The following is a 15,718-nucleotide window of genomic DNA, read 5'->3' as shown; positions in this document are numbered from 1 at the left end:
ACACGCTTCTACTCCTTTTATGAGTCATACATGAGAAGACATAGGAATCTGAGACACTATTTTCCACCTACTTTCTCCATGTGTACAAAGAGAAATTTCTTTGTTTTGAACCAAGGAGAAAACAAGACATACACTTGTGGTAAGTTTACTCCATGAAAGGAGAAGAGAAGTCAGTTTCACAGAGGACCAGAGAGGGCAAGGGAAAGATTGATTATAGAAATAAACTCTTGTGCATGGGTTTGGATTTGTGGCAGGTCCAATCCCATGGGCCTCTCACAGTGTCCCATGCCAAATCAAACTGTAATCCCGAACCATTGCCTGGCTTTACCCTGTGTGCTTCAGGCGCTGAAGTGGGTTGCACAGTGAAAAACAAACAAACAAACAAATAAATAAATAAATAGATAGATAGATAGATAGATAGATAAGAAGAAATAAACTCTACTGAAGAACTGTAATCTTTGAGTTCATTATAAAATGCTAGGCAGGTCAGATGCCTAAAGAGAGAACAATAAGAAAGGCAATGAAAACTTCAGTCCTTAGATTCATATAAAATAATAATGATGTCGAAATTAATTTTAAACAATAGGCATTCATGGAGGAACGGGAAAAACAGTAAGGAATAAACACTGTTCAGGAAGGAGTGTAAATTTTAAGGATGACTTCATTTTCTGGAATACACTCAGGTGCTTCAGAATCTGAAGGTGTGTTTTGTGTTGATGACTGGCCATTTGATGTGTAATAGCAACCCACGACCATTGAATCAATTCTGTCTCCCAGCAACCAATATAATAGGGTTTCTGATGCTTTGTAAAATCTTTACAGGAGCATACACAAAAAATAAAAGGAAACAAAATCCCATTGTCATCTAGTTCACTTTGACTTACAGTGCCCCTAGAGGACAGGAAAGAACTGCTCCTGTGGGTTTCCAGGTCTATAAAACTTTCAAGGAGGAGCTGATGCCAGGGGCTCAAGTAGAAAGAAAATGTTGTAAACAAGATGATGGCAACATATGTAAAGATGTGTTTGACAAATGGATCTATGTATGGACTGTGATAAGAGCTGTAAGAGGAAAAAAAAAGAGCTGTAAGAGGCCCCATTAAAAAAAACTTTAAGAGTAGAAAGTCTTATTGCTTCTGTCTCAGACAAACTAACAATGCCCGCACACATGGGCACACCACGTGTTTAGTTGCTAGGGAATCTTCTTCTAAAATATCCATGCAACAGTAGCACATAGGAGTAGTCACAGAAGTGATAGAAGCAGATCAGATGATTTCTAACCCAGTTTCTATCTCCAGCTAAAGAAACCAAAGGTGGACGCGGGGAGATGAACTCAGGTACCATGCTCACCACCACATTTTCTGTCTCTCTAGCTCTTTTGCGTCCAGGAAGTTGACTATTCTTCAAACCAATCAAGACACACTGAAACATTCCAAAGATGAAACCTGTGTCTGGTGTGAGTTATGGTCAATTAATACGGTCCATCTAACCATAATCCTTATGTGACATCTTATTCTGGACTCTCTACTTCTGTGGCTATCAGCCCGTTTCGAAGAGCATTCTCTATTATACTAGTGGATGGGATTGGTTTGGGGATAAGACCTAATGTCAGTAGCACATGTGAATCCAGCTACACACTTAGGGGCGTCTGTCTACTTTTCTAGAGGGTATGACTTAAGTCACCAGCTGTCATTTTTACGTAGGGTACAGTCAGCTAAGAAACAAACCGCACTTCCAGGAAAGCCATGTCTCAGCATATAACAACTATCTGGGATACAGAGAAAATCCCAGGACCATCAAAAGAGTATGCCCACAATCTCTCTCTAACGTGGTGGAATCCACTAAAACCAGTTGCAACAGCGACTTGGCCATGGAGACTCAGAGGAGCAGTGCCAAGATTATGGGCTACCCTCTGCTTCCCTGGCCTGAAACTACTGGGCTGTCAGAAAGACTAATAGGCGGGCTAGCTTCCTGACCCATGTATAAAGGCCAATAAACCCCGGGGCAGAGAGGCTGAGACCAAGAGAAACACTTGGCTGCTGACTGAGGAGACCAATAAGTGTACCCTTACTGTTGGCTGATCCAGCCTTGTGGTAGCCCTATTAACTTCCCTAATAAACTCTGGTACCATGAGTATTTTCTGTGAGTTCTGTATGACCATTGAGATGAATTATCTAACCCAGAATCAACATGAGAGGAACGGTTGAAAATGATGGAGAGTCAATGCATGTCTGGCCTCCGCCTCCTGGCAATAGATTAACCCAGAGGAGTCAGATATGTCTGGTGGTTACATGCGGGCTGCTAATCACAAGGTCAGCAGTTCGAAAGCACCAGCCAGCCACACCAAAGGAGAAAGATGAGGCTTTCCACTCCTGTAAAGAGAGTCCAAAACAGACAGGAACAGTTCTACCCTGTCCTTTAGAGTTGCTGTGAGTTGGCATTGACTTGATGGCAATGCGTGGTTTTTTTTGCTTCTCTGACAGGCATCCGCCTCACAAAGATCCTGGCTCTCACAGGTTTTACTGAAATAACATGTGGAGCTGGAGAATCAGGCAGCCTAGAAGGACAGAAAGAAGATTGATTTTCAAGGAGCACTTGCTTCTTTAAATTTTTTTTTTTTTTTTGTAAAAGATGGCTAATGCCATATTATTACGATTTAAAAGTATCTCAGGAGAAAAATCCATAGAAGTCTCTCTGAGTAATTAAAATGAGAGTTGTCAAATAGGGGTGGGGAGAGAAAGGTGGAGGTAATTCAAACTGAAGCTAATTGGACTGCCTGCGAAGGCAGGAAGGGACCGTAATAGACAGAGGAACCCCTTTTACAATAGACACAATGTGATCCTGGCTTGCCTTCTGCTAGGCTATTTATGCTTCCTTGACATATTAGGTGCATTGTCCCTTAATAAAACCCTCTGGAATATGCTTTGCTTTTTCCAACCTATCATAGACATCATAACTGTTTTTGTTATTAATACATTTTTTTCTCCTCACACTGACAATGGGAGTCAAACATGCCAGTGCATTTAGGCACATTTTTTGAATGATGCTGTGAGCACAGTGCAGAATTTTCATTTTTTATTTAATCAAATCTACACCTACATTTGAAAATCCAAAGTCACAAGCATATTCATATAGTATCAGACATCATAACAAAGGGACCTAAAGCCTGGCCTTATCAGAAGCATATTCACACTGTAATTCAGCTTTTCTTCCATTTTTATCCCTATCTTCCCTTAGTTCAAGGTGCCCAGGTGGCACTGGCATAGTGGTTATACACTGGGCTCTGAACCACAAGGTCAGCAGTTCAAAACCGCCAGGCCCTCTGTGGAAGAAAGATGAGGCTTTCTATTGAGGCTTCCTACTCCTATAAAGATTTACATCCTGGGAACCCACATGGGAAGTTCTACTCTGTCCTCTAGAATCACTAAAAGTCAGACTCAACTCTGTGGCAGTGAGTTTGGGTTCTGGTTCTGATACTTCTATTCTGCTTAGAGTGGGGTGCATAATGGTCCTCACATTTCTCGGAGTTTCTTGCTGTGTTTCTTTCTTCAGAGGAGCCTTGGTGGCACACTGGTTAAGTTCTTTATCTTATTGCTAAACAGAAAGTCAATGGATTTGAACCCATCTGCTGTTCTGGGAGAGAGCTCTGGCAGCATGCTTCCATAAAGATAAAGAAAATTCATGGAAAATGAAGTGTGGTAGTAACATAATTTCATGTCAACTTGATAACTAGAGTGAAAGGGTGGAGTCTGCCGATGATGCTTCCTTGTGGGTGTGACCTTCTCATGGGCATTTGGGAACTTCTTTTCTTCTGAGAAGTGGGCCACACACTCAGTCTGCTTAACCTTCCTGCTGAGGAGACATGCAGGGGGAGCTGGAGGAGCTCTGTGGAGACCTGTGCCAGTGCTGATATGCTTCCATCACCACTAGATCTACACGACTTCCTACCCACTGGCCTGCGATCTCCCTGTATTCAGCATCACTGTATGTGCTTCATGAGTCTGAAGAGAAATTTATGGACTACTATTGGACGTATGGTCTAATATCAGACTTAAGGACCTGATCAGGACTGGACTGGGATGTTTTCTCAATATACAATTGCTGTTTTGATATAAAGCTCTCTCTTAAACATAGATGAGTGTCCATAGATTTGTTTCCGTGGTTAACCTGGTCTATCACAAAAAGATCATAGAATTTTCCCATGAACCTTTTGAAGTCCCCTTGTGGAAACAGAATAATAAGGATCACCTCCCCTAAGTTCCCCAAATAAGCCATTAGAAAAGACAATGAGAGCATCTAATTCCCAGTGATACAGTATTACTAGATTTCACAAGAAAAACAACAAATGCAGGAATCCCAGAGAAATTTGGCTTTCAGATGAGTATTTTTTGACCATAGTATGTCTAAAGTTTTGTTTGGAATATTTGCACTTTGGGATGTTTATCGGAAATTCAAATTGAATTGCATGTCCTTTATTTTATCTAGCAACTCTACTAAGACTAGTAGAAAAAACTAGTAGGAGTAAACCTAATAAGAAATGTGGAGAAAACCTGGAGATCACCTCCCTCTTTTGCTGTGGTCTCTCTCTCTCTCATTCTCTCTCAAACCTTTCTTTCCCCCTCCCCCCTCTCTCCCCTCTTTCTCTTCTCTTCTCCTCTCTTCTCTTCTCTATCACCTTCTCTCCTTAATAAAAACCCATTTGGATCACCAAAAAGAAAAAAAGAAAGGTGGAGGGCCCAGAGAAATAAAATGCTAAACTAAACTAAAGGAAATGACAAAACTAACTTTCTGAGCACTTACTATCTGCCAGGTGCTGATCAAAAGACTTCACATGCATTAGCTCCCTTAATTCCCCCAACACACAATTTCATAGTAGGAAGAAAATTAAATCACAGAGAAGTTAAATAAGTTCCCAGATCCTGTAAACTTAAAATGTCTTCATGACCAGATAGAAGGAGCTGTCCGCCCCGCACCCCCACCGGCCAAAAAAAAAAAAGGAAAACAGCCCTGCCTTGTGGCAGAGGATTTTGAACTCCTGACCTTGCGGATCGCAGACCATTGTGTAACCACAATGCCAACAGATGGAAAATACAAAACTAAAAACAAAAACAACTCAAGTGTCTCAGGAACCTGAATTAGCTTGCCTAAATTGTAAGTGGCAGACCGAATTCAGGTCCAATCTGCTCTCAAAATGGGGCTCTGGTCACCTCTGAATCCCTTTCTGTTTACATATTCCCTCTTGGCAAACAACGTCAACATTTAGCCTGACAACCAAGTGAATTTAAACCTCTCCCCATCCCTCGACTTCTCCACTCACCTCCATGGTCTAGAAATTCAGTCAGTCATCAGATCTTATTAATTCTGCTGAGAATGTTCAACCTGTCTATTCTCTTCATTTCTCTCCATTGCTTCCATTACTCTTGCTGCCAGTTGACTTTAAGCCTTTGTCTGTTTTTGCCTGCATTGTTTCTTCCTACACCAAAGCCAGATATCTCCAAAATAAAAAAAGTCAGCAATTTTCCAGCTTTGATCCAAATATTTCAATGGCTTCCTATTGCCTGAAAAACAAAGTCTCCCCACCCTACCAAAACAACAACAACAACAACCATTGCCATCAAATTGATCCTAACTCATGGCGATTCTACAGGGCAGAGCACAACAGCCCTAGAGGATTTCCAAGGCTATAATCTTGATGGGAGTTGACTGCTGCCTCTGCCTCCTGCTGGTGGGCTGGAGAATTCCAATCCCTGCAAGTTTAGCATTTGAGCACTTAACCACTGCGCCACCAGTGCTCCAGACACATGCCTAACTACATAGATAATAAACAGCCACTCACTGCCTTACAATCGCTACCAACTCATAGTGGCCCCATAGGACAGGGTAGACTGCCCCCTTTGGGTTTCTAAGACCGTAACACTTTGCAGGAGTAGAAAACTTCATCTTTCTCAGGAGTGGTTGGTGGTTTCAAACTGCTGACCTTGTGGTTAGCAACCCAATGTGTTACCCACCAGGACGCCAGGGGTTTACCAGTACACAGACACATGGTGATGTGTTATGGAGACTGCGACTCATAGTGACGCTATGGCACAGAAGAGAACGCCTCCAAAGCAACTCCAAGGCCGTACTCTTTATGGGAGCAGGTCTCAGAGCAGATGGTGGGGTCCAACTACCGTCTTTTGGGTTCTCAGTCAAGGGCTTCAACATTGTACTGCAACAGCTCCTTCAACTCCCAAGGTGGGCCTGTCAGATCCTTTGCGGTCTCGCCTCTGCCAACCTCTCTTCTTCCACATATTATATGAACTTCAATCGTGAGAGTTTCAACATGCTTGCATGAGAACATGAAATTGTCACTCATCCTTCCCTGGACCTATGCTATCCTGTTTTAAATACCATTCCTTGGCCTGTACTTTTGTGGGGGGAAATGCTTTTCCGTACTTGGAAGAGTTAACTCAAATGATATCTTCTCCTTGGAGATTGCCACAATTCTTCAGACAAAATGACATCTTTTCTATCTTGTTTTTGCCCAATCTCTGTTGTTCTTTTCCCTGTAGAGTTCCTGGGAAAGAGCGAATGTAGGCAATGGGATCACAGGAGCAGGGTCTGCATACAGAGGCTGCTGCTGCGGAAGTGTATGCTCTTTCCATGGGATGGAATGAAACTCTGTGAAAACAATTTGACCAAAATGTTTGATTCTTTGGCTCTTTTTCACTCTGACTAAACATGAAATGATTCTTGACGAAGTTAAAAAAAATAGTTCCTGCTAGGGGAGTTGTTTTACAGAGGAAATCTTTTCATTTTTATTAAATTCTCAGAGTACTCATCATTCTTGAGTTGTTTCCACCTGACCATTATTTACTGCCGGTTTTACCCTTTTTAAAGATATTTTCCTTCTAGTTCCCAAGATGGATTATTTCCACATTCACCGTGCACTTTTCTTTTCCACCAGCTTTTAGTAGTGGGTGGTTTTTAGGTACCAGAAATGAACACAAGAAACAGTACTGATGATAAAGGCTGAGAGAAAGAGGAGTTTAGTACTCAGGAAGTCTAATTGAAGGAGATTTCATACATTTATAACTGGCTGAGGTCTAGTGGAATTTGCATGGGACCAGAGGTTGTGTTGCTATCGATGTACCCTCTCAACCCAACGGCCCACCTGCCGTCCTCGCTGGTGCCCCTTCAAGATACATTCGTGCTCTGATTCTCTCGCAGTACTTTGATTGCTGATAATCAGTCATCACTACATCATATAAGAGTTTCTCCAAGAGCTATCTCTGCCTGTCCCCCTTTCCCAATAGGAGAGTTTCTGAGGACAGGCAAGGCATTATCCTGCATCGATATTTTTTTCAAAGTTCTATGCTGAAGAACACTGATTTTTCTTTCTACAATGTGGTTAGCAAATTAGAGAAAGTCTCCATTTAAAAGTAGCCACGTAGTTATGTATATAGGATGCAGCCAATGTGTACTTAGATTAACTAGCTATGAAATATGATAAGCAAGTGATTATATTTCAGGTGTAAGCATGATCATTTGTGGTGGGTTCAGCCATTACAGACAAAATTATTGCTAGTCTGATGTACATCTGTAGTTTGATCAATGTTAATTGTGTGGAAAATGTATGGAGAGGCCTGTCTTCAATGAAAAAGCTGATGGGAACCACTTGAAAGCCTGGGAACAATGTGAAAAGAGCCCAAGTCCCACCATTAGGCTTTGTTCCCAGGGTGTGCATCTCTGTGAGACTGTTCCAAAGGTTAATTCAAACGACTTCCAAGTACACAGTAACAGAGATTGGGAGATTGCTGCTTGATAGTCAAGGTGAGGATCCGGAAAAAATGGAAAACCTGGCCCTTAGCTGAATAAGCATATTTGTATAAGAGAGGGAAAGGAAAATCAGCATCCATAGATGGGGGCAAAGTGATGAATCCCTGTCTCGTGGTAAAGAAGATTCTGTACTAGAATATCTGTGAGAAAGATACGGGAGTTATTGTAAACGGGATGTTTCCTGTGTGTACTTCGTGTGAAGTTGCTATTATGTGTGCTGTTTCAAGGTAAATCAACAACAAAGAAACCACCTCCAGGCTTCTAATCCAGTTCAGAATAGCATCTGAAATGCCAGATAACAGAGAGGATTTGGAGAAATCTCTGGCAGTCAAGGTTTGTCATTTCGACAGGGCCGCAGCCTTACTTTGGTGTTCAGCAGCTCTTGTAGGAGGAATACCCCAATTATGTTCTTGAGCAGAACCTGCTGCTGGGAGAGCTGTCTATCAGGCAGACAAATTCTATGAAACCACTTTTAGACTGTATGCAGGAAGTGCAACCCCCAACTGCTAAGTATATGCATAGGGAGGCTGAGAAGAAACGGGTCACCCCTGGCTAAAATGTGAGCATTTGTGAATAAAAATGAGTTCAATATGTTACTAGGAGGTCTTTCTGTAGGGAAGGGTTAAATGATTGAGCTGGAAGGTATACAAATCAACACAGTGAATATCTGTCTACATTTCCCATGGCAGGCTTGAAGCCCCATCTGTCAGGAAAGGTCACTCTACTTAACGCAAGCATCTCTACTACCTACAAGTCATCTGAGCTGTTGAAAAGCCAGATAGGTGGTGGCGGCAGACCAGGCCTCTGTAGACCTTGCCCTGTGGGCATCTTCTGGACCCTGTGAAGGACAGTCTCATTGAATGCTTACACCCAGGAGCCCAAGAGATGGGTGGCAGAGGCTTCAGGGAGCACAGCATGGTAGTTAAGACCTGGACCACAGTCCCATGCCAATCCTTCCTACCAGACTCACAGCGTTTTGGTTGGTAGGTCCCTTGAGTTGTGTGATCCTTGTCTCTCCAAAAGGTCAGATGGGCTAACATATCTGACATTGTGTCTTACTGGTATGGCAGTGGTTGCTGAGTGCCCAAAGCTAGTCTTTGGTAGCTCAACTAAGGGCTGCATTCCTGAATTCTTGGTACCATGTTCCTTCCTGCCCCCTGAACCGCAGTCACCTCCCTAACTTTCCTCTTAGAACCAGGACAAGGGCCCCTTTCCAGTCACATGACCACAGGGCCTTATTGAGTTAGGTACTTGCTAATTGTAATATTAGAAGGAGGTAGTTAGATAAGTTGGTAGAATTCTGAGGAAAGAGAATGGTCAAACATTCATAGGTATGAGATAACAAGGTGTGTTCATGGCAATTTCAGGCAGAGGAAAAGCAATTGGAAATGGAATCTTGAGTGTTCATGGATGATGTTCAAATCAGTTCGAATAGAAAATGTCGAGAAATGTGGTCATTAGTTGTGGTTATGCTCAGGTCCTCTATTTCAATAGCGGTCACACTCGTACTCTGCTTATGTCAGTAATAGTGATCATAATGCAAGCCACTCTCATCAAGTTGATTCCAACTCACAGTGATGCCATAGGATAGGATAGTAGCACTCGCTGGAATTTGAAAAATTAAATTTTATGGGAGCAGACAGCCACAGTAGACTGGCTAATGGATTTGAATGGCCAGCCATGGAATGGGCTACCCAATGCTTCATTCACTGTGCCATCGGGGCTTCTGAGTGGTGACATGTGACACTTAGACATATTATGTATCACATACAATTTTAGTGTTTTATCCATAATCACTTACTTAATCTTCAACACAACCTCAGAGGCACCACTTCCGTTCCCCTTGCTTTTGTCCTAGGTTACCACAAAAGAAGTTCCCACAGAACAAAGTAATGTCAATGGCTTAGTCTATGTTTTAGAAGTCAGACAGGGGTCCCGGGCAAAGATGGCAGCAGGGCTGCATTCCTTTCTGGAGGTTTTAGGGAAGGTTCTGTTTTCCTTCTTTTGCCAAGTTACAGAGGCTGACTACATTCTTTGGCTTGCGAGCCTTTGCTTCCATCTTCAAAGCCGACAACAGCAGGCCAAATCTTTACTGTGCTGTCTCTCTGATCGCAGGCAGAGAAACAAAAGCAACTTTCACTTTTGAGGACCTCTTTGATGACGTTGACCCACCTGGAGAATCCAGTAAATACCCCATCTCAAAGTCCTTAATATAACAGCATCATTAAAACATTTTCTGCTACTTAAAATCCTTTATTCCTAGGTTCCAGGTATTATACAATGCCCCTGTGGTACGGCTCTAGAGGCCTTGTCTTAACTCTTACTCTCCTTTCAGAATCCCCACAGCATATGTCACACACAACACTGGGCACCTAGCCATTGTTCACTGTATGCGTATAGAATTGTCTATATTGAATCGGCAGAGGCCATAGTAATCAGCTGGATGTGCAGAGCTTTGATGAGAGAATCATAACCTGATTCATCCACCCTCTTTCTTCTGTTCCCATGTCTTTTCACGACCACTAAGAGTAGTTTTCCAGTAGACATTCTTGTACATCATATAACATTGGAAGAAGAAACCCATACTATCACAGTCCCAAGCATTGGGCTAAGCACATAGAGGTTCCTGAGGTATATTTTCAATCCCAAGTAAGTCTAGAGAGGCACAAAAATAGCTGTGTCTTTGGGGGGGGGGCATCTATGAGATCCTAGGAAAACCCAGAAACATAGACTCAGGCCTTGATGTTGCTGAAGTCCTCAGTAATATTCTCAGCTTTCTTGTATTTAAAATCACCCCAAAATGCTTGTTTAAGCACCAAAGCCAGGGGCAGAATTCTAGCAAACCGTGCTTGATCAAATATATATATATATATATATATATATATATATATATATATATATATATATTTCACATGCTTCTTTCTACTTAGTATTCTTCAGGGTCCTCTTACCATCCAGGATACAAGCTCTTGGATGTCTTTTGTATAGCATCAGCAATTAGAATATTTATGTATATTTAGAGCAATAGAGGAATAACGGAGCATCCATATTTAGCAAACATAATATTTGCATAATGAAGGCTTGTCTTTCTCTCAGTCCCTGGGCAGCCCTCTTTGTGTCTGGACAGTTGCATTCCCTGGAGGTCAGGCATCATTAGAAATTTAAAGTGACTTTTATAAGAACTCAATTAAGAACAAACTCAGAAGAAGTTAGTGCCCATGTAATTCATGTACTTACTTGCCTTCACCAGGAGCATAACAATGGCTAGCGGTGTCTAACTTCAGGAAGATACAGTGCTAGGCAGTTGTTAGCAGTTCCAGGAGCTGAACAAGTGCACATAGAAATTGTTCATGGGCTCTTTATCCAGAGAAAGCATCCTAGGTTCTAAGATCCACAAAGATTTATTAACAGTGTGCTGAGTACAAACGTATTGATACAGTAGTAAGAAATATATTTCTGAATTGCCAACACTGCACTGATACTTCTACTGCACCATCTTTGTATCCCCTTAGCACTTCCATGGAAAAGGGAGGCAAACTAAGCAGACTGTGACGATGCTGTCATTAGCTCAGGTAGAAGAAGAGGTGGAAATAATTGTCCACCAGCAGGTATGTGGATTTTAGCTAACCTCTGTTTTATTTGGACTCATCAACAGGGTATGTGGGGCTGGGGTTGGGAGGAAGAAACCCACATTTCTGCCAATCCAACCTAATACCTCCCGTGTCTAAAATCTGCTGCTGCTTCTTTTTTTTAAGATTAGGAATGTCCATTAGATCATTGATTAGTATGCATCTCATGATTCAATATTTCCATCTCATTAGCTATATAAAAGAAAGAAAAATGTACAGAAGAAAGCAGATCTACAAAATTACAAAATTCCCATTTGAACATAAAAGTAGGAAATATCAAGGAGGTCCCCCTAATATTAATACCCCACTGCTTCTGCTTTTTCCCCTTACTATGAAGATGGAATAAATTGCAGCTGGAGAAGTAAAGATGAAAGAGCCTGGATCCCTAAAGAAGGAACCCAGAATGCTGTAACATCAGAAGGATGGTAGCAGAGCACTTTGCCCGCCCCCCGCCCCCCCCCCCTCCGCCCCATCATCGGCCAAAGGGAAATGCAGTGTCTGAATAGATATGCAGCATCTTGGGTTTCTTTGGATGCCAGCTGCTCCATTATAATTTTCTCAGACCCGCTTCTCAGGAGAAAGATGAGGCTGTCTGCAGCCCCCACACCCTCCATGTGAGTCTGAATTGACTAGATGGCAGTGGGTAAGATGAAGAGGGCTACAACTGGGGGAGGCACAATCTGCATGCAGGGTAAGCTTATTACTAATACAATTTGGAGAATTACGTAGCTCCAGGTCAGAACAGTTTTTAGAGGTTGGGGAAGGCAAAACCAGGAGTCCTGACTCCTCTCCAGGAGGAGCGGCAGCTGCCCTTTCCAATGGCTTTCTTCTGCCCTTCAAGAACTGGCTTCACATTCTGTCCCATGAATAGAATAGCGAGGCATGCTTTGTCCTCACGAGCTAATTAAAAAGGAAACTTTGTGAGCCTTGGAGCTTCCTGAAGCTGTAGTTACTATGTGCTTGATAAATATTTCGTTGACACGTGAATATGCTGCTGTGGTCACTGGGAAAATATGGAGCCCTGTGGGCCTGGGTCCCACATCATGGTGGGAAAAGACACCTGATGGAATCTCTGAAAGACTGGATGCAGACACTGAGACAGAGCTTTAGCCACACAGAAAAGGGGGCTTAGTCTTTATGTGAACAGAGATGAGAGTGAATACTAGGGAAATTAAAGCAAGTGCAGTCAAAAAAACAAATCAGAAATTTGGTGTTTAATTGGAAGGTGATTGACTTATAATTTTCCTTTTGGTGATGGCTAAAAATGATGGTAGGGGGTTAAAAATAACAAAATTGCAACATAACACTAAAGATAGGGACTATATTACTCCACTGCTGCATTTAGTTCATCCCTGGGTATTATCTTTATCAAAGAGAGCAGGACAAAAGATGGATAGATTTTCTGCATGCAAGCTGTGTGTAGTGCCTTTGAGCTGGTTCCTACCCATAGTGACCCTATGCACAAGTGAATGAATGAAACACTGTGCCATTGTCACAATTGTTCCTATGTCAGAACCCATTGTCGCCACTGTGTCAATACATCTCATCAAGGGCCTTCCTCTTTTTCACTGCCTGTCCCTTTTACTAAGCACCACGCCGTTCTCCAGGGACTGGTCCCTCCTGTCCAACATGTCCAAAACACGCAGGATGAAGTCTTGCCATCCTTGCTCCAAGATGTGCATGTGGGGGGAGGTTTCTAAGTATACATTATGTTTTTAGAGTGATTTTAGGCTCACAGGAACATTGTGTTAAAGTTATATAGCATTTCCATATAACTCTTCTCTTCTCCCTGCCACTTTTGCTTCTACTATTTACATTTTGCACTTCCGTGGAACAATTATTACGCTTGATGAAACAATACTGACAAATAATTAACCGAAGTCCACAATTGCTCTTAGGCTTCACTCCTTTGTGTTGTACCATCTGTTCTAACCAATTCAGAACATCACATCTCGTACAGCATCGCTCGGAATCATTCCAGTGCTCTAAACATGCCCTTGCTTCATGAATCAAGCTCAGTATTCTTTAGAGCACCCAGTGACAATTGATCATTTTACCATATCTATACTGTCGGCTTTCCCAAAATCATACAACTGTATTGTTGGTATTGTTAGGTGTCATTGAGTCAATTCCAACACATAACAACCCAATGTCCAACAGAATGAAACCCAGTCCGGTCCTGTGCCATCCTCACAATTGTTCCTGTGCTTGAGCCATTGTTGCAGCCACGGTGTCAACCGCTACAACTGTATCGTGCCTTTTCCAACGGCCTTCCTTGGTTTTTGCCTTCAAGTTTCTTTCATGTTTCTTTGTGATTTAATAGCTCACTTAATTTTATAACTGAATAGCATGTCATTATATGGATTACACTGACAGTTTATCCATTAAGCTAATGAAAGACACATCAGTTACTTCCAGTATGGGTTAATTTCAAAGAAAAGGTAAGCTTTTGACCCACTGGGGTAAATACTGAGCAGAGCAGCTGCTGTATCACCTACGAGGAGCAGGTTTAGCCTTGTAAAATACTACCCAATTGTCTTCCATGGCGGCTGGACGGTTTTGCATTTCCACCATCACTGAATGAATACCTTTTTAAGTGTTTGGGGTTTTACTCATTCCAGTGGGTGCAAACTAGTATCTGATGTTTGTCTTCATTTGCAATTTTCTAATGACATGATGCTGAACATCTTTACCTATGCTCATTTACCATCTGCATGTCTTCTTTGGTGAGGTATCTGTGCAGATCTCTCACTTGTTTTTGAATGAGGTTTTCTATGATCTTCTTTTGAGTTCTTTGGGTACCATGGATGGGTCAGCAGTCATTCAGTGACAGAATTCTTGCCTGCTGTGTGAGAGACCACTCACCCATCAGTAGAGGTCTGGCTATTGCTCAGGTGCTGAACAGGCACCAATAGAGCTTCCAGACTAAGGCAGATTAGGAAGACAGGCCTGGAGATGTACTTCCCAAATAATCCAATGGAACCAGTCTGATCCCAGTGTGTACTGTAGTCACTATAAGTTAGAGACTTCCAATACAAACAATTGTCATTTCGACCCAACAAGGCAGAAGAAAACCAAGCTGAGTGAATTATGTCCTTGATGTTTCTTTATTTTAAAAATTCATATCCTTTCCTTTCATTTATTTATCCCAAATTTATTAAGCAGCCACTCTCTACAAAGCCAGGCAAAGCTTGGTAGTGGTCTAAGGTAAGTATCATTCTCCTGTAAAGATAATTAAGAATTCAGGAGGTTGCTGCTGAGAGCAAGACCCTACTTGGCTCAGACCACCTTAACTAGCTTCTGACTCATTAAAAAGGACCAGCAATTGCCTTTAAGTGTTTTTTCTCTTGTTAGTTCACTTTCCCTTACTACAAAGGAGGACGAACAACAGCACACTTACTTCATGGAAAATTAGAAATACTAATTAAATCAGGGTAGTGCTTTGAAGACAGAAGTGCTTGCTGAGTGTTAAATTGCAAGCTAAGTCCACAACAGTTGCCAGTCCAGTGCAGTTTACAATACCCAAACCCTGTCACCATCTAACAGATACTAATTCATAAAGGTCCTTTCATTGTTGTGAGGCATCATCACCAAGTTGGTTCAGACTCATAGGGAGCTTATAGACAACAGAACAAAACACTGACAGTCTGTAGGATCCCCGCAATTGTTACTATGTTGGAATCTTTGTGATAGCTCCTGGGTCAGCCCCTTTACTTTGGCAAGTATGATGCTCTTCCCTAGGGATTGATCCTCTCTGATGACCTGTCCAATGGACGTGAACCAAAGTCTTGGCCTCCTTCCTTCTAAGGAACATATTTGCTGTACTTCACCCCAAAACAGGTCTGTTCTTTCTTTGGACAGGCGAAGGTATATGCAATATTCTGTACCAGAACTGTCACTCAAAGGCATCCAGTCTTCTTGGATTTTCCTTATTCATTGTCAGCTGTAATATGTGTCTTAAGGCAATTGAAAACACTACGCCTTGAGGAGCACCATAGTCCTCAATGAGATATCGCTGCTCCTTTACACTTGAAAAGAAGTTTTGTGTAGCAGATTTGCTCAATGCAATACGTCCTTTGACTCCTTGACTGCTGCCCTTCTCGGGTAGTGGTTATGAGCTGGGCTGCATGCCAGCTACACAATTTCATGCCGCCTTGATGAAAGAATGAAGTGATGGAGTCTAGCCTGTCAGTCAGGTCACAGCCGGAAGATGTCTCCTTGTGGACATGGCCTAATTAAGAGGATTTGGGGAACTCTCTTCCTTCCTGGAGTTG

General features: G+C 42.2%; 1 non-coding gene across 1 annotated transcript; it reads left to right on the top strand.

Annotated features, from left to right (window-relative positions):
• Window positions 1-231: 231 nt before the first annotated feature.
• On the top strand, window positions 232-365 carry LOC142435392 (small nucleolar RNA SNORA42/SNORA80 family). Its single transcript, XR_012781455.1, has one exon. It is a non-coding gene; the product is annotated as a small nucleolar RNA SNORA42/SNORA80 family (small nucleolar RNA).
• The last annotated feature ends 15,353 nt before the right edge of the window (window positions 366-15,718 follow it).

This window comes from Tenrec ecaudatus, chromosome X, assembly GCF_050624435.1.
Source record: "Tenrec ecaudatus isolate mTenEca1 chromosome X, mTenEca1.hap1, whole genome shotgun sequence".
NCBI classification, from domain to species: domain Eukaryota; kingdom Metazoa; phylum Chordata; class Mammalia; order Afrosoricida; family Tenrecidae; genus Tenrec; species Tenrec ecaudatus.
The sequence above is the reverse complement of the archived record's forward strand: the minus strand, read 5'-3'. Positions and strand labels throughout refer to the sequence as shown.